Source organism: Phoenix dactylifera, chromosome 14 (genome assembly GCF_009389715.1).
Source record: "Phoenix dactylifera cultivar Barhee BC4 chromosome 14, palm_55x_up_171113_PBpolish2nd_filt_p, whole genome shotgun sequence".
Classification (NCBI taxonomy): domain Eukaryota; kingdom Viridiplantae; phylum Streptophyta; class Magnoliopsida; order Arecales; family Arecaceae; genus Phoenix; species Phoenix dactylifera.
The window spans coordinates 22,670,611-22,696,517 of record NC_052405.1 but is presented as its reverse complement, the minus strand read 5'-3'; the positions used below and the strand labels follow the sequence as shown (position 1 = coordinate 22,696,517).

Here is a 25,907-nt window from a genome sequence, read left to right as displayed (position 1 = left end):
ACCAAATGCGCATTTAGACTTTAATTTATACTAACATGTGCCAAACAAAAATATAGTATTAACTTAGTGATTTTATCGTTATATGTTAGCAGTAATACTAATTTAAGCAGTATGTAGATCGCACTTTTGTGCTCTCATCATGGATCACTGGAAAGCTGCAAAGAAAGTGATGAGATACTTGCAAGGAACAAAGAATTACATGCTTACATATAGAAAGTCAGATAGCCTTGAGGTGCATTGGCTATTCGGATTCAGACTTTGCTGGATGTGTGGATAGTAGAAAGTCAACGTTTGGCTATTTGTTCCTATTAGCTGGAGGAGCAATCTCATGAAAAAGTGCCAAACAGACAAGCACTGCTTCGTCCACCATGGAAGCAGAATTTGTGGCATGCTTTGAGGCCAACGGTTCATAGTTTGTGGCTGCGTACTTCATCTCGGGACTTGGATTGTCGACTCTATTGCCAGTGCCGCTGAGAATCTTTTGTGACAATACTGCGGCCGTCCATTTCTCCAAAAACGACAAATATTCTAATGGTGCCAAGCACATTGAGCTTAAATATTTTATTGTCAAGGAGGAAGTTAAGAAACAAAATGTTGTCTATAGAAAATATGAGGACAGAGCTCATGATTGCAGATCCTTTGACAAAAGGTTACAACCAAAGACTTTTAAAGACGCATGTTGAAAGAATGGGTCTTAGTTGTAATCCATGATATTAGTTGAGGATTGTATTATGTTTATTTCTTTGACACTTAGATATAATTGATTATGTTTTTGATTTTCCTGTTCTTCAAATATATGTACATGTATGGTTTGAATGTATGATTACAGGAATTGTCTCTGGCAAAGACATAATGTTTGACTATTAAAGATACTTCTCATTTATGGACTATGGTTAAATAATTTGCTAGTGTTGTGGTACTTGGAAGGAACTATGTCATTATATTGATGTGGAACCGCCTTGACTCGCATTAGTAAGTTGTTTAATTATGGTATTATGATGACCCAAGTGACTATGGATTAGAATAATGCGCGCCTAATGTTTATATCATTCTAACTAAAGTATGGTCATATGGGCCAAGTGGGAGAATGTTGGGTTTTGACCCACATGACCACAACGTGGTCAGTTACAGATGAATCCCGTAACTGACTCCTAGAGAAGTGGAAACTCCCTTAATCCTTGATGGAAGGATAAGGCTTATGGGTCTCACCCTCTGCCCATTGATCGACATAGAACCAGCCATCGTGGGTGTCATTAACGCAGGGCCAAGAGGGAGATACGAAGAAGGACTTGATCATTCATCAGATTGCTTATGGATCCAGGTATGCTTTCCTTTCATTATTGGTTTCATGATCCTCTTTATAGATGTTTCCTACAAGGAGGTTTGACAACAAATGGTAATGAAGAGAGAAAAAAGCCTTGGAACGGAGTTTGAAACCCTCATAACTCAGGAAGAACTATAGTGGCGGCAACTATCAAGGAAACAATGGATCGAAATGGCGACCCGCAATTTTTTCATATTTGTGCAAGTAATAGAAGGAGAAACCATACAGCAGAGATTCCTGAAAACCGGAAGGACATTAACAAGCCAGGAAGACATTCAGAAAGCATTCCTCCAATGCTACTGCTTTCTACTGGGAAACTGTAAGACCCAGTGGACTCAACTCGGTCCACTTGAGCGGGCACAACCCTTTTTTGCCCAAAAGGAGAAAAAAAATTTGGCACGTGCCGCTCACCGTGCCTAGAGAAGAGACTTCTGATTCCTCTCCGAGAAGGTTAGACGGAATCCGACTCTAAGCCGGATTTCGGTCACGACCGAGCTCTATATGAGCTCCTCCCCATCTTCCCCCACTTCGCTGGAGATCTCTTTAGTTTACCCTCCTGATGCAGGACGGAGGTAGGGAAGGGAGAGATAGAGGGGAAGAGAAGAGAGGAGGAGGAAGAAGAAAGGAGACTAATTTTCATTCACCGTTCATTCAACCCTAAACATGAGGAGGGACCCATATATATAGGGTCACAAAATAACAAATAAACCCTTACAAATAAAACAATTCCAAAAAGGCCCTAAATGACAATATGCAAATAAACCTAAAAACAATATGCAAACAAACCCAATCAACATAAACAAATCCAACTAAAATAAATCAATCTAAAATAAAATCAGGCTGGCTGAATCGGCTGGAACTCGCTGAGCTAGCTAGATCCTGTGGCGACTGGCTGACCTGACACTGGTGTCCGCACCAACTCTCCTTGGGTGGAAAGAAGTCGATCTCGACGAAAGCGGCTCCGTAAAGTCCCGATAATACTCCAACAAGTCCGGGTCAATCGGCGGTCTCTTCTTGTGCTGGATCCAAGTGCAACCGGACTTTGGTTGTCCACGCTAACGAACTAAAAAGCGTTGGATGCCTCCATCACTGCCAAAAACTATTTGCTCGACTAAAATAGAATCAATATACTCCTTTTGTGCTCGATGGAAGGAGAAAAGGAAACTAAAATGGCATAGAATCAATAATAGGATAAACATCGGGCGCATGAGAGTGTGCAGCAAAAGAGTCAACAGGGATTGCAACAAACTCTTTATATTAAGAGTAAGGCTATGACCAAAATCAAATGGAAAATCAATGGCATAGGCATTAGTGCCATCCTTGTGCAAACCCTGATGGTCCCAATATTAAGAGAACTGCAATTCCTTAAGACGGATCATTGCGTAACCCCAAGTTTGAAATTCTTTAGTATGAAAATTGCTTATGAATGTGTTGTGCAAATGCATATGTAGGCTCAGAAATTCTAACATCAGTTTTGATGGGTTGTTGCGAGGGCATATCGAACTACACTCATGGTGGACTGGTCAGACTCGCTATCTGACTGTGCAAGCGAGCTAGGTGTAGTGTGGATGCATCCTAGGTTTCAGGTTTGTCATCACACTCTTCCTCAATGTTCTGAATGTCATGGAAGTTTGGTTCATAGATTTGCTCCTCTAAGTTATCTGTGTCACCTCCAACTCTTGCTGAGCAATAATGAAAGATTTGTTAGTACATTGGGAGAACAACGTGACCAAAACCTTGGCATTTGTAACATCGAATTTTGGAATGTGGTTTGGGAGGCTCACCCAGAATTTTCTTGTCGTTAGTATCTCGGCTTGAGACATCGACAGTAGGAGGGGGCCTAGGAGTAGTGGACCCTACAGAAGGTTTGGGCCCTGAAGAATTAGGGTCCGTGGAAGTGCTCCGTGTGTCAGGGCGCCTTACAAATGTGGATTTAGTGTTCCATAGATTAAGGAGATCGTCTTGGTGGTTACGAGGTAGGTATTCTTCCTTACGTCTCTCTTTCATCTCTACCCAATCAGTTATTACATATTGATATCTCCTGGCTAACAGCTGTTCAGTATTTTGCCAGAAAAGTTTAGCTCAACCAATGAGCTTCATTCTGGCAAATCGGACCTTCTTGTTGTCAGACAAATTGTACCACTCAAAAAAATGGTCCATTTCGTGTAACCAATCTGAAAAGACTTTCAGATCAAGACGACCATCAAAAGTAGGGGCTTCAACCCTAATGCCTCTTATTACATCTTTATCAGGGTCACGAGGTTCTCTAGGTTCTACGTTATGTCGATAACCTCTATCAATATTAGGAAAAGGACCAGGTCCTCTAGGGCGAGGGTAGGCATAATGGTGACATGGAACATACCTATTATCAAAATTGTCCTACCGAACAGAGCTTTGTTGTTCTAGGATTTGTTCTAAGGGTGTCGTCCCCTTCAAGATCCGGTAAATAGGAGGTACTAGCTTTCTTGGATTCAATAACACTCTGAAGTGAAGCCTCAATTGAATCAAGTCGGGCATTAACCTAGGTGGACATTATGGTTAGGTCATGAATTTGGGCATTGTTGGCTTGGACTTGGTCATTGGTGTTTTGGACTTGGGCATTGGTGTTTTGGACTTGAGCATTAGTGTCTTGGATAGCTTTTAATAGAGCTTCGATTTCCAGAATCCATGTCTAATTGGGACTTAGAATGAGATGCGACAAGACCACTACGTAGATGCATAAAATGAATGAAGATATGTATGATCCTACCAATTATAGAGGTTCCTAAGTAGACCTAATGCATGAAAGTAGTTCGAAATTGCAAAGTATATGCTCAATATAATCGGTAGCTAACTCTAGCAATTGAAATCAGCTTAGAATTACATAATAAGTCCAGGCAAGTCGTTTTTTTTGCAGTCAAATAGTACTAGTTTTCAGTGTGTTGCAGGCCTGCACAGAGTCTCAAAGAATTTCCAAAGATTAGGTAGCCCTACAATTAATAGCAAAGATAGGCCACTACTAGGGTTTTGGTGTTGTCTGGAGTGGGGGTGTTGAATTTTTCAAAAGCATTATCAATAGAGCACTTAAGAGTTAATTGATTCTAAATTTAGATAAACAAATAGAATTTTCAGTAATAGAAAAATCTGACCTAGGTTGGGCCACTACCAGAAGCGCTGCACAGCAAGTAGGCTCGTCAAACGGCTCCAATCAAGGCTGATCTCAGCAACCCGGTGGGCCTGAATAAAGCAATTTGGTAGGTTTGGCGAGGCAGCCTGTTTGAATAGAGGGTGGGGTTGTGGTGCACGGGGGCGGACCTGAAAGGAGGACCCGCGAAAGAGGGGCCGGGCAGCTGGGGTGTAGCTGGGCCCGAAAGGTCCGCAGGCTACAGGGGCCACCGAAGAGGGAAAAGAGGCGAGGAAAGGGGGGGCCGAAACCCTCTGGTTTCATAGCAGAGAGGGGAAGACGTAAGGAGGTGAAGTGGGTTTGGAGCTTTTGGGGCGGGGGTGATCGGAGAGCATGAAGGGAGGGTGGGGTGCGGCGGAAGGGGAAGGGGCCTGCAAGGGGATGGGGAGATGGCGAACTCAATGGCGGCGCTGCGGTGGAGCTTGACGGTGGTGGAGTTGGCGAGACGAAGGATGGTGGGTTTGATGACAATGGCCTGGCAAGAAGGGAAGGTTGTATGGGGTTTGGTGGACTAGGCTGGTGTGAGGTGGCTGTGGTTTGACGGAGAAGGGGTGGGTGACTTGGGTCAGGGAACCGAAGAGTGGAGAAGTGGCGGGGCTCGGTGGCAGCGGAGCTTCACCATGTGGCGGAGAGGGCAGGTCTGCGAGGGGGTGGCGGGACGATGGCGGCCACGGATGAAGGTGAAGCGGCATTGCGGGGAGACGAAGGGGGCACAGCGGGCGCGGCGACGGCGGGTGCGGCGACGGCGGACGCGGTGACGGATGAAGAAGATGACATGTATTTTCCCTTTTTTCTCTCTCTTTTGTTTCTTTTGTTTCCCTTTTTTTCTTTTGTTTTCCTTTTTTTTCTTTTTTTTTCTTAACAAGCACGTGCAGTCACGTGCGCTCTTTTTTTTTTTAACCCGACTAGATTTGGGTTAGCGGGCACACCCACTTTGGTAACCCGCTAATGGCCCGGCTTTGTCGTGGAAGTTTGGGGGGAGGGAAGGGTGCAGGTGGTTACCAGATTTTGTGGCAACACACCGCGTGGGATGCGGAGTCGTCTGGTGCGGTCCTGCGGTTAGCGAGTGGTGATGAGGGCAGACACCAGCGCTCGGCTTCTCTCCTCAGATTCGGACGACGGGAGACGACAACGGGGCTTTCCCCTTCTTTTCCTCAGAAGGCTTGGGAGTTCGGCTTGTTGGGGTATGTGGAGACCATTGGTGATGAAGAGAATTGAAGGAGAATCAATTCTGCATAATTCTGTCTGGCGGACTGTCAGAGTCGACTCGAGCTACAGTCGAGTCGACTCGGGAACAGTCGAGTCGACCCGGGAGGAGAAAGACCAGAAGACCGAGAAAACCATGTTTCTGTCTGGACTGTCAGAGTCGACTCGAGCTACAGTCGAGTCGACTCGAAGGCATCGTCGAGTCGACTCGAGCTACAGTCGAGTCGACCCTAGATTGTGCCAGTTTTGTCCAGACGTGCCAGAGTCGACTCGAACCACAGCCGAGTCGACTCGGGCTCGCGGAAAATCGTACGGACGATTTTCTTTTGGTGTTTTTTGGTAGCATTTCGACGGCTATGATCATCTGAAGGTCTTGAGACTATATATAGGACTCATGAGAGCCCTAGGAGGAGAGATATTCAAGGATATTTTGAGAGAGACTTTTGTTTTGTGTGGCTAGGGTTCTAGAGAAGAAGAGGATTGGGATCCTACTTCTTGTGCAAGGGAAATTCTGTGTGAATCTCTTGTAGAGCGATCGCGTGTGATCGTTCGGGTGTGTGCTATCTCTGTAATCTGTTCATCCTAATTGAGATTTGGAGCGGTAGAGGACGTAGGCTACTTGTAGCCGAACCTCGTTACATCTTTGTGTTTGCTTTGCTATTTTCTTCCTATTTCTTCTTCCTTTGGTTTGATAATCCGCTGCGGTGCTCAAGTGTTTTACCCTATTGATACCACGGGGTAATCTTTTGCCCTTCGTAGCGGAAGCGAAGCGGTGATCCTTGAGTCCGGTGTCGAGGGAGCGAGAGAGTGCTTATCCGTTTGCTTCTCTCTTTGCTTGTCCGACGTTGGTGGTTGTACCGGTGTGAGTGGGTTCCGGTGCAGGGCGTTGCCAACAAGTGGTATCAGAGCTATTGGTATTCTGCAATGGCGGATGAAGGAAAGTTGCGAATTGAGAAGTTCAATGGCACGAACTTCGGATTTTGGAAGATGCAAATAGAGGATTATCTTTACCAGAAGGATCTCTATTTACCTCTTGGAGGTAGAGCGAAGAAACCAGATAAGATGTCCGATGAAGACTGGAAGGTCCTCGATCGGAAGACGCTCGGCACCATAAGATTGTCACTTGCATCCCAAGTGGCATTCAATATCAAAAACGAGAAGACGACGATGGAGTTGATGGCAACATTGTCGCGGATGTACGAGAAACCCTCAGCATCAAACAAGGTATTTCTCATGAAGAGGTTGTTTAATCTTCGTATGAAAAATGGCGGCAGCATAGCAGAATACCTCAACGAGTTCAATGGACTCACGGCCCAGTTGGAGTCAGTGGAGATTAGTTTTGACGATGAGATTCGGGCATTGCTAATCCTCTCCGGATTGCCTGATAGCTGGGAGGGCCTGGTGATGGCGGTGAGCAACTCTTCGGCGACGGGGAAGTTGATCTTTGATGACGTTGTGGGAGTGCTTCTAAGTGAAGAAGCAAGAAGGAAATCTTCTGGAGCTACGGAGTCGTCTGGAAGTGCACTAAACATATCTAACCGGGGAAGACAAAAGAAGGACGATCAATTTCGAAGCGACTCGAAGTCGAGATCCAGCAGGTCTCGAGCACCTCAGAACAAGGGAGCGAAGTGCTGGAACTGCGGGAAGATGGGGCACTTTAGGAGGGACTGCAAATCTCCCTAAAGGGAAGCAAGGCGACCACACCGAAGGAGTCAGCAAGGATCTGGCAAATCTTGCTGAAAACGGTGACATGGATGCCCTCGTTCTATCTTTATCTACCGGTGACGAGTCTTGGGTGATAGACTCGGGCGCGTCTTTCCATGCTACATCCCAACGAAAGCTTCTTGGAGGATATGAGAAGGGAGACTTCGGCAAAGTCTACTTAGGGGATGGAGAGCCTTGCACCATACAAGGAAGGGGAAGCGCGGAAGTGAAGTTGATTTCTGGATCTTCACTTGAGCTTGAGGACGTACGGCACGTGCCTCAACTGCAGAGGAATCTGATTTCTGTTGGACAGTTGGCGAGCCAGGGGTACAAGACTATTTTCACAGCTGATCAGTGGAAGATATCCAGGGGTTCGTTGATGGTGGCTAGTGGCAAGAAGGTTGGGACACTTTATATCGCCAACGCACGGAGAACTCTATTGGAGTTGCTGCAGCAGATGTGGACGCCAAGTTATGGCATTGCAGACTTGGGCACATGAGTTATCAGGGACTGGAGGTGATGCACCAGTTGGGAAAGCTGCAGGGTCTCAAGAGTGTTGAGATGGACTTCTGTGAGGATTGTATTCTCGGAAAGCAGAAGCGTATTTCATTCAACAAAGAAGGTAAACCTCGGAAGCAAGAAAAGCTAGATCTCGTGCACACGGACGTGTGGGGGCCTGCACCGGTTTCTTCCATTGGTGGATCTCAGTACTATGTTACTTTTATTGATGATGCTACCAGGAAGCTTTGGGTGTTCTTCTTGAAGCACAAGTCAGAGGTATTTGGGGTCTTCAGGAGATGGCAGGCAATGGTAGAACTCGAGACAGGAAGGAGGTTAAAATGCCTGAGATCAGACAACGGTGGTGAGTATTGTAGCAGGGAGTTTGAGGACTACTGTGCAGAGGCTGGGATCGTCAGGCAGAGGATAATTCCAGGGACACCACAACAAAATGGAGTTGCTGAAAGGATGAACAGAACAATTAATGAGCGTGCCAGGAGTATGAGGATACATGCTGGATTGCCACAGCAGTTTTGGGCGGAAGCAGTTAACACTGCTGCCTACTTGATCAACAGAGGGCCATCAAAAAAACTTGAATTTGGGATTCCTGAGGAAGCATGGACAGCGAAGAAGATTGATTTGGCGCACTTACGAGTATTCGGTTGTACCAGTTATGTCCATGTTGATTCTAGTCAAAGAAGCAAACTAGACGCCAAATCAAAGAAGTGCATTTTTGTTGGATACGAAGGTCAACAGTTTGGGTATCGATTTTGGGATCCCGAACACAGGAAGATCATTCGTAGTAATGATGTGGTATTTAATGAGAAAATGCAGCAGAGTACTGAATCAGAAACAAAACCTGTTGAGCCGTGTTTTGTGGATCCTGAAGAGGAGTCTACAAATTCTGGTCAGAAGACTCAGTCAGAGCAAGAACCTGAAGTATTGGCACCCTTTCCACAACTAAGAAGGTCCACTCGTAGTACTCATGGGAGGCCTCCTCAAAGATATGATGGGACTCTTAGTTATTTGCTGCTCACAGATAATGGCGAACCTGAATGCTTCACGGAGGCATTGGAGGTTGATACTAGGAAGGAGTGGGAGTTGGCCATGGATGATGAGATGGAGTCATTGGAGCAGAATCAAACGTGGGATTTGGTGGATCTGCCCAAGGGGAAGAAAGCACTGTCAAACAAATGGGTTTACAGGCTGAAGGAAGAGCAGAATGGGAAAAAACGGTACAAGGCCAGGATGGTTGTAAAAGGATTTCAGCAGAGAGCAGGTATCGACTTCACGGAGATCTTTTCTCCTGTAGTCAAGATGAGTTCTATTCGGGCGGTGCTGAGCATGGTGACAGTAGAGAATCTTCACTTAGAGCAGCTTGATGTGAAGACAGCTTTTCTTCACGGAGATCTTCATGAGGAGATATATATGCAGCAGCCGGAGGGATACGTTGCAGCTGGCACGGGTGACTTGGTTTGCAAATTGAAGAAAAGCCTCTATGGTTTGAAACAGGCGCCCAGGCAATGGTATCTCAAGTTCGATAGTTACATGCTTGAGATAGGATACAGGAGATGTCAGGAGGATCACTGTTGCTACTTCCGGGACTTCGGTACATCTTACATTATCTTGCTATTATATGTTGATGACATGTTAGTTGCAGGAGCTAGCATGCATGAGATTGCAAAATTGAAGCTGAAGCTGTCAAGAAAATTTGCAATGAAGGATCTAGGAGCAGCGAAACAGATCCTTGGGATGCGGATCAGCAGAGATAGATCTAAACATATCCTCAGACTATCTCAGGCGGAGTACATCAGCCAAGTACTCAAGAGATTCTGCATGGAGGGTGCCAAACCTGTTGGCACACCACTAGGTGCCCACTTAAAAAAGCTTTCAAAAGGACAAAGTCCGAAGACGCGGGTGGAGGAGCTCAATATGTCAAAAATCCCGTATGCATCGGCGGTGGGGAGCTTGATGTACGCTATGGTCTGTACGAGACCTGACATTGCTCAAGCAGTGGGAGTTGTGAGTCGCTTTATGAGCTGCCCAGGCTTGGAGCATTGGCGTGCGGTCAAATGGATACTGAGGTATCTGAGAGGCACGGAGCACATGTCATTGTGCTATGGAGGTTCTGAGATCCGGTTACAGGGCTTTGTGGACTCAGACATGGCAGGGGACTTGGACGGCAGGAGGAGCACGACAGGGTACTTGTTCACCTTGGGCAGTGGAGCCGTCAGTTGGATTTTCAGGTTGCAACCAGTTGTTGCATTGTCGACTACAGAGGCGGAGTATGTGGCAGCCACAGAGGCGTGCAAGGAACTAATATGGCTTCAGGGCTTGATGAAGGAGCTTGGGAAGGAGCAGAAGGATTGCATGTTATATTCAGATAGTCAAAGTGCAATTCATCTGGCAAAGAATTCAGCTTTCCATTCAAGGACGAAGCATATTGACATACAGTACCACTTCGTGAGGTCATTGCTCGAGCAGGGACTCGTCAAGTTGGAGAAGATTCATACAAGTCAGAATCCTGCAGATATGTTGACGAAGGTCGTCACGGTGGAGAAGCTGAGGAGTTGTTCAGCTTCTGCTGGTCTTCATGCTTGAAGACGTTGAGGAGGCATCGTACCTATCTCACTAGGATGATTCAGTTTCAGTGGGAGCACAGAGGAGAGCCAAGTAACAAGAGGATATACCCAAGGTCTCCAAGTGGGAGATTGTTGGGGTATGTGGAGACCATTGGTGATGAAGAGAATTGAAGGAGAATCAATTCTGCATAATTCTGTCTGGCGGACTGTCGGAGTCGACTCGAGCTACAGTCGAGTCGACTCGGGAACAGTCGAGTCGACTCGGAAACAGTCGAGTCGACCCGGAAGGAGAAAGACCAGAAGACCGAGAAAACCATGTTTCTATCTGGACTGTCAGAGTCGACTCGAGCTACAGTCGAGTCGACTCGAAGCATCGTCGAGTCGACTCGAGCTACAGTCAAGTCGACCCTAGATCGTGCCAGTTTTGTCCAGACGTGCCAGAGTCGACTCGAACCACAGCCGAGTCGACTCGGGCTCGCAGAAAATCGTACGGACGATTTTCTTTTGGTGTTTTTTGGTAGCGTTTCGACGGCTATGATCATCTGAAGGTCTTGAGACTATATATAGGACTCATGAGAGCCCTAGGAGGAGAGATATTCAAGGATATTTTGAGAGAGACTCTTGTTTTGTGCGGCTAGGGTTCTAGAGAAGAAGAGGATTAGGATCCTACTTCTTGTGCAAGGGGAATTCTGTGTGAATCTCTTGTAGAGCGATCGCGTGTGATCGTTCGGGTGTATGCTATCTCTGTAATCTGTTCATCCTAATTGAGATTTGGAGCGGTAGAGGACGTAGGCTACTTGTAGCCGAACCTCGTTACATCTTTGTGTTTGCTTTGCTATTTTCTTCCTATTTCTTCTTCCTTTGGTTTGATAATCCGCTGCGGTGCTCAAGTGTTTTACCCTATTGATACCACGGGGTAATCTTTTGCCCTTCGTAGCGGAAGCGAAGCGGTGATCCTTGAGTCCGGTGTCGAGGGAGCGAGAGAGTGCTTATCCGTTTGCTTCTCTCTTTGCTTGTCCGACGTTGGTGGTTGTACCGGTGTGAGTGGGTTCCGGTGCAGGGCGTTGCCAACACGGCTTCGGAAGAAGAAACGGGGAACGGCAGCAGAGGAGAGGGAATAGGGAATCTCCAGAAGACGCCCAAAACATTTTTTTTTTATTTCAATGCTGCTTCCCTGTGATGTCTGTTTCGCTCGGGATAGCCACTGAGGGAAACTTGGCCGCACGGCTTCAGAAGAAGGGAACGGGCTCTTTCTCGGCTGAGGAAGAAGTCTGAGCCCTCATGTGAAACCAATGCTACAGCAGCCAGAAAATTTTGAAACATGGCTCTGATAACCTGGATCGAGGCCTTGACAGCAGGGGCAAAGCCGGCCTGCCCTGATACCAAAGGGGACAGAGGGGAAGAGAAGAAGAAGAGGGGGAAGAAGAAGAAGAGGGGGAAGAAGAAGAGAAGAGAGGAGGAGGAAGAAGAAAGGAGACTAATTTTCAATCGTTCATTCAAACCCTAAACATGAGGAGGGACCCATATATATAGGGTCACAAAATAACAAATAAACCCCTACAAATAAAATAATTCCAAAAAAAACATATAGGGTCACAAAATAACAAATAAACCCCTACAAATAAAATAATTCCAAAAAAAACCCTAAAATGACAATATGCAAACAAACCCAAATGACAATATGCAAACAAACCCAATCAATATAAAACAAATCCAACTAAAATAAATCAATCTAAAATAAAATCAGGCTGGCTGAATCGGCTGGGACCAGATGAGCTAGCTGGATCCTGTGGCGACTGGCTGACCTGGCACTGGTGTCTGCACTACCTCCGAAGTTCAGTCGCCGTTGTGTCACCACCGTGTCCAAATGCCGTCGGAAACCAGGTAAAGACCCGGTCTCCCTTGAGCCACCCTGTCTCTCTTTCTTTCGGATTCTTTGGAGCCTCGATGCTAGCCGGTGCTCGCCGAATTTTGGGCAAAAGGGGATGCTTTGCTTCTCCTATTTTTGGAAACCAATCCTATTTCTTTCGATTCCAGCTACCTCCATTACCGACGCTTGTCATCGGAGGCTTACCTATCCCTCATGGTGACTGAAAGCTGTGGCTTGAGTACCGGCCATGGATGCATTGGTTTTTTAGTTCAAGGGTTGGATCCCCAATTTTTGTTGCTTTCGGTACTGTCGGTTGCCTATCACCGCCGGCAATCGGCCGCCTGTTGGCTGGCCATGGGTCCCTGACCTCGTGTATCATCTACAGCCATCCTCTTCCTTTCTCTTCCTTGGTTATAGAGAGAAGCTTCTTTTTTCCTCTTTTCTCTCTCTTCGACATGCTCTCTCTCTTATTTCTCTCTCTACAAAGTTTCTATCTCTTGATTCGTAGCCAGACATGTTAATTGATCTAGGTTGACCGTTCTAGTGACAACCAAACCCAGACCCCTGATTGAACTCGGACTGAGATTCTCTCTCTTGTTGGACTTTCTCTCTATATCTGGACTATCTCTCTCTACTCTCTACTCTCTTTAGGGTAGTTGGATCTAGTAGGGACCCTTCACAGTATTTTGAATTGACCCTAGTGAAGAATCCTGATCCAGGATAGTCGGGCGACATATAAGCCCCCACCCTGGCCTCTGCCAAATACTATTAGATTTGATGACCCACAATTTCTGTTGAATCATCTGTGCCTTAGTTCGAATATGATTCGATGAAATCATCTTGACCGAACCGACTTGGATGTCGGGCACTCCTGCTTGATCAGCCCTGTGAGGGTGTTAAAATTTAGGATTTTTATTTTAAATATTATGATAAAATTCTAATGAAAAGTATAATTTTGGAATATTAGGCTCTGAGAAGAATTTTTGAGATTGATTGGAATTATTAGTTGGATTGCATTTACAAGGTAAGTAATGTAACCTTTTTCTAGATTTGTCGATAAATTATAAATACTTTTTTGAATCAAATTATTCTTGAGTTATGAATTTGATGCATGGTGTTATATGCCTTTTTCTATAATATTGTATGATTTTGGATTGAACGTATTGATTTTGATATTGATTGTTTGATTGATTTCGACATCGCATTGGAATACTGAATATATTTTGAGAAAAAGAGTTTTGAATCGAAATAGATTTGGACTCGCAACTAGACTATGTTGAGGACCCTGCCAATGGGTGCTAATATGTTGGCACATGTTTTATCTTGAAGTTGTGTCTAAGACGATTAGTGACATATCGGTAGCAGAACAACGTCCTGAAGGACTTTGCTGCAAGTTGATATGCTGCTCACTGCAAGAAGATTAGTCGGTGCTACAACCCTGTCTCAGAAAAGATGTGGTCATAGTTCTTGGTGATCGAGTTGAATTTGATGATTTGAAAAAAATTAATTTATGAATGATATTTGGATTCTTTAGAAAAATTGAATTTAGCGTAAGTAATGCATTACTCTTTCTAAGTTTATCAGCAATCATTAAGTTATTATATTCATGACCTTTGAGTGGTAATATTCATAATGCATAAATTTGATGCATAGTATATTATTATGCAATATATTATTTTGAAAGTTTATGATGATATATGATCTTATTATGGCCTTGATCGATTGATTTTGACACCTCATGATTTTAGAATAGGAATATGAAATCTAGAACTATATGGATTTCGACCTGACTATGTTGAGGACCCCGCCAATGGGAGCTAATACATTGGCACATGATTTATCCTAAAGATCGTGTCCAAGATGATTAGTGACGTACTACAGACCAGCGGTCCTAAAGAACTTTGCTGTTAGATGATACACAGCTTACTACAAGAAGATTACTTAGTGTAATGACCCTGCAACAAGGAACATGTGGTCATAGCTCAGAATTAATGAGATAAATTGAATATTTGAAAGAAGTTGAATCCATGAATAAAATTTTAATATTTTAAGAAAGATTTGATTCGTATATTAGTACTGTATATATGCTTATTTTTTGCATATTATTATATATTTGATTGCCTGATTTATCTAGCTAGAGTGTTCATTACTTACTGGGTTGTTTAACTCATTATACAATTTCTTCTTTTTTTTTACAGATCCAAAGAATTAGCTCAACGTGGGGATTTATCATGGAAGAGCAATTAGAGACAAGATTTTGACATCTTTATTTAGACTAGATTTTGTTTTAGAGTTGATGCAAGACTTTTAGATATTATTGGTTTTGTAAGACTATTAATTTTGTCATTTAATTAGAATTTGATCGATATTATTTAAATTATTTTTGCTGCTTGATTATGATATCATGATGAGATGCCTTGCATGCTCATGGGGAGAGTTTCCTATGAGATGCCTTCGTTTTCGGTCATCTAGCCATGTTTTCGCCTTGAATTGAGCTGGCAAGTCTTGGAATCAACAAGGTGAGGCTGGGTTTTGCCGCTGTCTAGATTCCTGAATATGTGCCTGCTAATATGTGGAACCGGCCATGACTCGGGCTGAGATTGATCATGTTTTTCTTTTTTCTTGATCCCTTCCTCTCTTCTTCCTTACACCGGGCGACCACTGTCGCCGGCGATGCCTTGGTGGAGAGACCGCCTAAGCCGCTGCCACTGGAGCCAACCTTCCTTGGCCATGCCGCCCTGATCTGAGAAGAAGAGAGAGAATGACTCTCCTCTATTTTGGAGAAGAAGAAGAGAGTCCTCTCTCTCTTCTTTCTCTCTCCTCTCTCTTTTTCTCTCTTCTCTCGCTCTTGGTTTTTTCTTCCTTGTGTTTCTTTCTCTACAAAACTTTCTGTTTCTACTAGACTTTCTCTATCTATCTAGAATTTCTCTTTAGAGATGTTGGATCCAAATATGGTACCTCTCTCGGTGATTTTGGATCAACCCTATGAAGGGCCTTGATCTATGGCCGGTGGATGGCGTGCCAGCACCCACCTTGGCCTTTTTCGGATATTGTTAGAATTGGTCATTCTGATCTCTATCTAAACCTTTGTATCCTAGTGTGAGTGGGATTAGATGAATTTTACTTTGATGGGTGTCGGGCACTTATCGCTCGATCATCCCTATCCTTCTTCATTCTTATTGAGCATGAAACCCTACCTCTCTTTGTTCGGGTCTAAATTAACTCCATTGTGGAGGCCTTGAACCGCTCCAGTATCCGGACAGTAGATCGGCCTATTACTTCAGCTCCAGCTAGATCTTTTGAAATTTGGCCACTTTTGATCATCATCTGACTAATTAAATTCTTTTTGCTTGGACCGACCTGGAAAGTCGGACACTGTCAACTAACCAACTTGATTTGGGGGGCGTGAGGTCGTTCTTCAGTAGTGTTTAATTTTGACTTCGCTGAACTTCTAGAATAATGATGAAATTTATGATGTTTTAATTTTATTAAAATAGGTGCACCTAATCCGTTAACTAAAGTGGGATTTTGAAGTGATAAGAGCTAAGTAACCTACTACTTCAAAGTATATTTTTTGAATTTTTGATAAAATAATAATTATTTGATTAAATATTAATTATGATATCATCTCTTTATACTTAGTTAAATGGGTCAGACATGTTAATTTATGATTATTTTACAATATATTATGTGTTATATTATGCAATTTGAAAAATGTGACTGGCCAAATCATAAAAAATCTATTTTATAAGTATGCATTCTCAACACAGTTATAATCTGATCTGGCCCTACTAATAGAGATTATTCATTGGCCCTATCGACTTATAATTTGTGAGAAACTGGTTTCGACATCGCACTATCGGTGACTAAATAGTGGTATTTGGAATACCGTACCACCGATAATTAAGAATAGTAGTTTTTGGCACCTTGTATATTCTGATCCATGCCATGGGGTTACATGGTCATAGCCTGATTTCTAATTTATGATTTTTGGTATTTGATTTCTAGTATTTTTTGTGAAAACTATAGTATACCTCAAAAAGAAATATGTATTATTTGAGAAATGATTTCTTTTCTAGTCAATATTTTGTGCTTTTGATTAATTATTTGGCATGCTTTGATCCCACTTAGTGGTATTATGTTGTTTACTGGGCTAGTGTAGCTCAATATTATGTTTTCTCTATTTTTCAAATCTAGATGCATAATTGCTCGAGACTTGGAAAGTGAGCTAGTTCTTTTGGTGATACTTTGAGTTAGTGAAGTTTTAGTTAGACTAGTTAAAATATTTTGTTTAATTTATGTTAATGTTAGTAAATGTTGACTTATGTCACTTTGGAACTATTGTAAGAACCATTTGGATAAGTTTTTTATTAAATAAATTTTTAGAAATTATTATTGCTTTGATATGATTTGTAGCCTTGCATGCTTATATGGTCCGCTATACAGGTATACGACATCTGTTACACTTTGGATTCGGGGCGTGACAGATTTAGTGGTATCTGAGCTTAGGTTTAAGATTACTAGTGATCGTGATAAATTATGGCAAAAATAATCATGTCAGAGCTTAGCTTTTAGGAATCTTAGGGTTAGTGTGAATGTTTGAGAGTTGGCTAGAAATTAGGGAATGAGATAGATGCTTGTTTGCTTTGGTTGTTGGTAAATTTTGTTATCTTATCTTAATCCTATTTGTGATGCTTATTCTAACTAGATTGTCAATTGATTGTGCTGGTAGCCAAGTATGAATAAGCTAGTTGGGAGTTCTCTCGATGAATATTTCAGGTTATGATTAATTGGATTTTAACCAAAATTTATTGCAGGAGGATTGATCATAGAATATTATCGTACAATGTAATTATTTGTTTATTAGTTAATTTGGTAGTTCATTTTGATATGGGGGTATACTGTGATATTACTTCTAGCTCGAAGTTAATTATTTTGATGGCAAGTTAGGATTTATTCATAAGAAGTTGTTTAAGATTTGAGCTATAAAGAATTTTTATGATACTTAATTGGAATATTCTTTGAGGTTTAAACATGCACGTAGATTATGAATATGCTTAGGGATATTGCAAATAGGTCTATTTTCTTATTGAAGAATTGATTTTATTGGAGATTGTAAAATATTCATCTTGGTGGAATCATTAATAATTATAATTATCGTCTTTGGCTCCAAATAATAGATCTAATTTATATCTATCGGAGACTATGTGATGTATATGTAACTTAAATTCGAAGTTTGGATTTATAAGTTGATTTAGGGTCTTTTGTCAATGTTGTTGAGGTTGCTGATGAAACGTAGATTTGTATGAAGAATTTCAATTTTAGAGGCTTACATGGTTACGATAGAAGGTTTTTGATAAATACTAAAGATCTCAATGAAGAAAACTTTAGGAGAGATGATTGAGTCAGTTTTATTCATTTGTGTTGATTTAAAGCCTTCTAATTTGGTGGAGCATTAAAAAAATTCTTTTAGTTGTCTTTACTTGGAGGAGTTTGACTTAGAATCGTCTAGTTGAATTGATAAGAGAATTAAGATTCAATTCATTTTGAATTATAGTAACTAGCCTATATGAGGGTTTTGAATGTATCCATTGTCTCGAGGGTTAATTTAGATAGATGTGCTCGAGGTAAATTAGGGGACAAGAATCAAATGTTCCTTTTTAGGCTTTATCTGAAAATTAAAATTTTGGATCTCTTTAGTTCATAATATAAAATAGTATTTTGACCAAAAGTTATTATTGAATCTAAAGGATTTTGGTGTTTAGAATTAAAGTGCGTAGCGAAAACGTAGTTGTCTGAATTATTTTTCTAAGTTGGTTAGAAGTATTATCTCTTTGATTCGGCAAGTTTAGTAACATAAGCCTTGATCTGTTTTCTTGTATAGTAGGATTTTCTTGATAAACAAAAGAAAAATGTTCTGATTCTTGAATGTTCTCCAATTTTATATCGTGCTAAAGAAATTGTTGGCATCTTGAGACTAGCATTAATAGATCATCGATTTTTGATCTTGAATCCAGAATAGTTTGGTGTATACCTCTTTTCTCCAAAATCTGAAGCTTGAACTTCTTCAATTAATATCAACCCTCTATCTGATTGAAAAAAATGAGGTTATCTATCGACCGTGATGAATATTCTACGAGAGTGGATTGGAGTTGTTTATGATCTAATCTTGTGATAGATCGATAATTACAAACGAAGTTAAAAAAAGAAAGAGGATTATAAATTACGAAAAACATTTTATGCTAAAGCTTTCTCCTATATCTGTTAATCCGATTATGGACTCTACATGAGATTAATCAAGAGCAATTAATTTCTTCGACAAAGAATTACGCCATTTTAATCTAATATTGAGATATTAGTCTTCTTTTAGAAGAAGATCAAAAGAATTCAATGAGTCTTGTGAATTCAATAAGTATTCAAAATTCTGTGAGTAGGCACTCTCGAAATTTTTTTGGGGGGGGGGGGGGGTGAGAATGTGAGACCAATTAACTAGCTTAGTCCACTTGACCAACCCAATCTTCTGGCTCAATGAAATGAAAAAAAAGTCTAGAGATTGTGGGCCGGCCCGGAGTGGACAGGCCCAGCTCGATCCTATGCAGCCCAACTTGTGGGCTTGCCCGATGGACGAGGCCCGATTAGCCCAACATGTGCCTGTTGCACGCGATGGCTCCCTTAACTCCGATGGACTCCGGGAGTCCTGGATCGATCCAAATACTGGCCAAAACCCTAGGAACTTCCTCCGGGAGTCATTCTCCATTAGTGTTTAATTTTGACTTCGCTTGACTTCTGAAAAGATGATGAAATTTATTATATTTTAATTATATTAAAATAGGTGCACCTGATCTGTCTAACTGAAGTCGGATTTTGAAGTAATAATAGGTAAGTAACCTAATGCTTTAAAGTGTATTTTCTAAATTTTTGGTAAAATGATAATTATTTGATTAAATATTAATTATGATATCTATTTTATATTTAGTTAAACGAGTCCGGCATGTTAATGTTATGATTATTTTAAAATATGTTATGTGTTATGTTATGTAATCTGAAAAATATGACTTGGTAAATCATGAAAAATTTGTTTTATAAGTATGAAAAATGGGTCACCTTGCCGCTGCCCTTGTTTGCATTTGATCCACTAATGTCGCTGCCAAGGCAGAGAACAGAACAAAGCAAGTCCACAAAATCCATTTGGCCAGGACAAGTCCTGCTTTCACCATTTGAAAGCAAACTCTCGATTGACTCCATCGAATGTCCTTCTCAAAATTAAGCTTTCAGAGAATGTCCCTATGCTTTAATTTCTTACAGTAAGCTACCATTTCATGAGCCGATAAGAAATTTTCATTGATAGACCGGCATTTGATGAAGGCCGATTGGGCCTCATCCATCAAGAGAGGAAGGAAACTAACTAATCTTGTTTCTCTCAATTGTTGTCATTTCCTTTTTCACTGACTCGATCCTTTCTTTTCCTTTATTTTGTTGCTACCTTTTTGTAACACATTGTTTTTGCAACCACAAAAACATAAATGCAAGTTTTGTAAGGATCTCTAAGAGATTTTGCGTTCTTTGGAGAGTTGACGTCCATTTCACGAGGATCCACATGCAAGACATGGGGGGCTAGTAAGATGATGGTTTAACTAATTGTTGGGGTGCTAGAATTCCTTGGGTAACTATTAACTGGACTTCTGATTAGAAAACTAGGACTTGAAGGAGTTTGAAATTTCATTGGTAACCTTAATGCGAAAGTTCTGCATCTTCCCTTGTAAATGTAGTTTGCTATCTTTCAATGTCAACCTAGTTCCAAATGTTTTCAATAAAGATAACGCATGCTGTATAATTAACTTCTTAGTAATTGAATTATACAACCGACATGTACTTTCACTATTATATCCAGCAAATAGCATTATGATCTAACATTTCAGACCCTTTAGAATCAATGTCAACCAAAAACTTTTATCACTCACCTTCACCTTTGTTTGAAACCAAGCTCTGTAAGGAATTATATAATGAATCACTTTTACAGGAGATATATGGTGGAGCAACATTGTCATTGCTTTTGCTTATGCCTGAAAATCATCGGGATGTTGCTTCACTTTCAGCATGCTTCAAGTGATTTCGATGACAATTCTAATTTTTTTCAGCAAACTAATTTGCTCTGGATGTCATATAGTCAGCTTCTTTTGGATTATATTTTGCTTAATAAGGCTCCAAAATCATCTGATAAGAACTTCCCACCCATTTGTTTAGAGTATCTGGATTACTTGCCTACTTTCTGCAAAGGCTTTGAATTCTTAGAACTTGTCAAAAGCTTTAGATTTTTGAGTATAAAATAAATCTAGAACTCAAGTACAATTATCAAGAAATAAGAGAAAATACTAACTCTCTCTCTCTCTCTCTCTAATAGAAAGGGTTTGAGCCCAATAACCTAAATGGGGCAACCCTCCCCCAAATATTCTTAAACCCCCATATCCTAAGGAACATGGAATTTGATTTTAGGTCATTTGGTATAACTGCCGGACACTTCATCAGCTTGGAAAGCTAACACCTTTAGAGAAAATATTTCCTCTTGATCAGAATAAGATGTTCATTAGTCCGCATATAGCGGCATGAACAAATCCTAGAGGCACTTTAGCTCTCAAAGACTCGCCAATGCTAAATGACAGCCAATGTTGCTTCCCATATACACATCATTCATGCATTTTTTTCAACACATACACAAAAGGAAGACCATGTATCATATGTTTCTAGTTTAATAACTTCAAAGATTTGGAATGCAAGTACCTATAAATGCCAAAGCCAAGATTCATCTTGACACTAGCAACTATAGCACACTCATCAAGACTATAAAATTTGGGGAGAAACATTCTATTTTCACTCTCCACATCAAAGTTTTGCATCTAATTTTAGACATGCCATCATCAAAATAACAGAATAACCTTTCCCAAATTAGTGCTACGTTGAGTAAATTATGGGCCTAACCAAGTACACAAGAAAATATCACAAATGACCATTTTCATACATGATTTAGTCCAAGCAATAGTCCCCTTTCCTTCAATCTTTACTTGTCACCATGAAGCTGCACTTTTTGTTGGAAGTTAATGCACTTAGAACCTGTTTTAATTACTGTTGTCTTTCCTATGCAGTCCAAGTTGTATGGTCAATGTGTCTCTTCATTTCTCTATGATCATGTCTGCTCTCTTTAATGTTCCAGATCTGTTCAATATGTTTTAAGAAAATTTGTAAGCTCTGCTGTCTTGTAAGGAAGTCTTGTAAGGAAGTCTAAAAGACATAAGAAAAATCTCTTCAGAATATTGCCTCTGTTACTTTCTGCACATTTGATTAGTGAGCTCTGCTGTAGCAACTCAAGTTTGATTAAATCAACACTTTCAATATGATGGATTTGTCCATGCTAAGCAAGAGCTGATTGCTTCTTGACATGGGTTGTGACAACCATTATCTAGAAAGCCACATATAATAGTTACTATGTTTGGGATTAAGATGAGTAAGAAACAAGCTACCTTCCACCTTTTTCTCTGACATGATTTCCTTGCTCTTTTACTGTCTCATAGCTACATGATTCTATGCCCATACTCCTTGCAAAAGTTGCATTATTTCACCTTGTAGTTCTAATATTGGTTGCCTTTTTCACCAGTTCGGCTTCCCTTTTGACCATTTTTGCTCCATCGACTTTTGGATGTGCTTGATCCTTGTTCTCTTACTGTGCGACAACCACGGTAATAAACCAACCTTTCCTTGTCCTCATTTAGTAATTTTTTGTTCCTGCCATCATCACCTTTAGATTGTTCCGAACATTCCACCTTAAATTGAAAGGCATGCTCCACATTGCTTTCTCCTAGCCTATTACTTGTTCATATTCTAGAAGAAAAATCATTAGTTTTTAAGCAAATAAAAAGACAGGTCTGTTGATATTAGATTTCATAAGGGGACTTCTGAAATCTTAACTATAACATGCTAATTAGATATATTTTCAAAACATTTTTATGCAGAGTCTCAAATTCCCAACGCTGAAGTTTTGTAATTGTTATTTTGTTATCACCATCAAACTCCCACTTCAAAACACTCTTAAGAATTATTTGAACTTAGTTGCATTTGAAATTCGAGGAAAGATAAATTTATTCAAATCTTGTTGAATAACAAGCAAGGCTCTTGTATCCTTTTTACACTTCTTCAATTCAATTTCCTTCTCTTGTATCTTCAAAACTTTTGCATTTGCATAACAATTTTCAATTAGACTCCAAAGAAGCTATGAAAAAGAAAGTCTTAATCCTAATACTACAAGACTAATAATTTTCTCCATTGAAAATAGACTCATATGAAACTTTAATGAAACAGTTCTCATGGAAGGATGTTCCCACTCTTCAAAGCCCATACAACTACTCATAGGTCTTTTTTTTCCTTTTTATTTTTTGAAGGATCTCAGCTATAGCAATGAAACTATAAAACAAGCCCTTGCACCCATCTTGAGCCAAACCTGGCTCTGGCACCAAAATCAATTTGCCGTAGTGCTTGACAAACGACCCAACTGCTGCCTGTTACACCAAAATGAAGTACAAAGAGGGAGAAACTTTGAAAGAAACTGAGTGATAGAATAACTTTTTATTACTTGGAAGAGAAGGTAAAATTATTCTTGTGAGAACTGTAACTTCAAAAATACTCATTAGTTATTTTAAATACAAGACTGGAACATGAGAAAACTACTCTTCCACTATTAACAATAGAACATCCAAGAGACATGGACATGTCGCTACAAGTGCATCCATAATAAACTGAAGTAAACAAGTGAAAAAACATTATTTCCACACATGAAAATTTGAAATCTATGGCTAGATTGTGTCATCATTCATCAGTACAAGATTGTAAGAGAGCTGATATTAAATTTCATAGATTTCTAGGATAAATTTTACACTATATGTTAATTTTCATACTTGATATAAATCTTTTTGCTTGATTCTTTTTGTTTGAGTGCATACATTCCATAATATCTTTGACCTAACATATATGGTTTACAGAAATTCTAGACCAAGAGCTCAAATTTAACTTCATTTTAATATGTTAAGCCTAAGTAACCTTAACCTAACCAATCCAAATAGAAATAAAGATACTTTTTTTCTTTTCATTTCTTTTGTTTGTATTTCTTCATTTTTATGAAATTATATATTGTGATGGGATTTGTAAAATCCTATCATTTCTTTATTCTTAAAGAAAATATTTTTAAATCATTCTTTAGGTTATACAATATAAACTTTATTATAGCATACTTGTATTAATATTCATTTACTATTTTGTACTTACTCACATGACAAAATTTTGCTTATCAACTTTTTGTCATAAAGTTTAATATCGAAATAAAATAGAATTAAGTGAACTCTAAAATAATTGCTTCTTACATTGGAGCATGGATCACAAGACTCTATAAGGAAAGCATTTAGAAAAGGAATGTTTGAGGAATCAACATCTGGTGGTTGGTGATCAACATGGACAAGTACTATCCATTTTATTTTCGGCAAATATTGGAGCCAGTAAATTGAGCTCACATTCAGAACAAACATCTTCTGAAATGGACATATCATCCATTTTGTTACTTTATCCTCATTGAGAGTATAAATATTCAAAAAGCCCTAATCAAAGCATTGGAATGCAGCTAGCACAATTTAATTATGAATGTGATTGGCTTGGCCTCATCCCCATCCTTTATGGTGGCAAGAAAATTCCTTGGATAATCTAACTTGGGGAGGTCATCTAGATGTACTTTACCAAATTAGGTATACTTGCATTAACACATTATAAAGATTAGTTGCATAAACCACAACATTAGCAGAGTGAATTTATAGATTATTTGGAGTATTTTATCTAAGGGCCTAATTGGACATCTTTGATTTATCTTGGAGGGGGAAAAAAAAGTCAAAACCTACATCTAGATGATTATATTTAAATTAACAAATTCACAAGCCATAAGAAACAATGATATATATAATCCTCTGTTAACAAAGGCTGGATAATTATTAGTAAACTAACATTGTATTATCCAAACATATACTTTTAATATAAGGAAAGTTATATTTTGACCCCCATAACTTTGTCCAAGTTTTGCACCCCTCTACTTTAAAGATTTTTTATTAAATCTTTGATGTTATATTTTTGTTGCAATGTGTGATCCCTCCATCCATCTCCACTATAATGCCATTGAAGGTTATTATAATAAAAATTTCCTTCCTCTTATCAATGCTCTTTACCCATCATATACGCTTCCATATGCACCTCTCATTCCTTGGTCTCCATTTATATCGCTTCCATCTCTCTCAATGTCATTGGAGATGTTGCAAGCGGCCTAATTTGACGATGCGTACCATGGTGACCAATGGCAAATTAAAAAATAATGATAAAAAAATAGATTTTTCATCCAAAGAGAGAGACCAAATCATGGAAAAATAAGTACTTCAATTCCATTGAACAGAATAAAAAAACTCCATAAATTAGTACCACCTTGATGATGGTCTTGAAATTGATGGCCACAGTGGGCTCTGTGTAATGCCCGTCGCTGTGAGTTGATTGAAGGCTCCTCCGCCTCAAAAACTTCATGATAAAGTGGACGGCCTCCCTACCCTTGTATGCCTCTGATAGTCAAGAGGAACCAGCCTCTCACAACCTTTCACTACCACATCTCTCTCTCTCTCTCTGCCTTCGATAGTCAAGAGGAACCAGCCTCTTACAACCTTTCACTACCACATCTCTCTCTCTCTCTGCCTCCGATAGTCAAGAGGAACCAGCCTCTCACAACCTTTCACTACCACATCTCTCTCTCTCTCTGCCTCCGATAGTCAAGAGGAACCAGCCTCTCACAACCTTTCACTACCACATCTATCTCTCTCTCTCTGCCTCCGATAGTCAAGAGGAACCAGCCTCTCACAACCTTTCACTACCACATCTCTCTCTCTCTCTGCCTTCGATAGTCAAGAGGAACCAGCCTCTCACAACCTTTCACTACCACATCTCTCTCTCTCTGCCTCCGATAGTCAAAAGGAACCAGCCTCTCACAACCTTTCACTACCACATCTATCTCTCTCTCTCTCTCTGCCTCCGATAGTCAAGATGAACCAGCCTCTCACAACCTTTCACTATCACATCTCTCTCTCTCTCTGCCTCCGATAGTCAAGAGGAACCAGCCTTTCACAACCTTTTACTACCAGATCTATCTCTCTCTCTCTCTCTGCCTCCGATAGTCAAGAGGAACCAGCCTCTTACAACCTTTCGCTACCACACCCCTCTCTCTCTCTCCCTCTCGGAGAGAGAGAGAGAGAGAGAGAGAGAGAGAGAGAGAGTTTTAGAGGAGTCAATGATAGCAGCACCAACTTGGGCCCTAGCTTGTTCTCTATCAGCCCCAGATATCTTACAAACTTTTTGTTTCCCAAGCTAATTAAGGAGGCAAAAAATTACCAAACTGGAAGGTAGCAACTAGAAAAAATGATCTAGGAGAATTATCAGAATCGATGTTGACCATTTTGGCTACTATGAGAGAATTTAATAGAGTTCAGAAGTAAGGTC

At 40.6% G+C, this 25,907-nt stretch overlaps 1 long non-coding RNA gene across 1 annotated transcript; it reads right to left on the bottom strand.

Annotated features, from left to right (window-relative positions):
• Window positions 1-22,529: 22,529 nt before the first annotated feature.
• Window positions 22,530-25,175, bottom strand: LOC120113101. The gene is made up of 2 exons (XR_005514954.1): window positions 24,849-25,175; window positions 22,530-22,894 (listed from the first exon to the last, which is right to left on the bottom strand). It is a non-coding gene; the product is annotated as an uncharacterized LOC120113101 (long non-coding RNA).
• Between the last annotated feature and the right edge of the window lie 732 nt (window positions 25,176-25,907).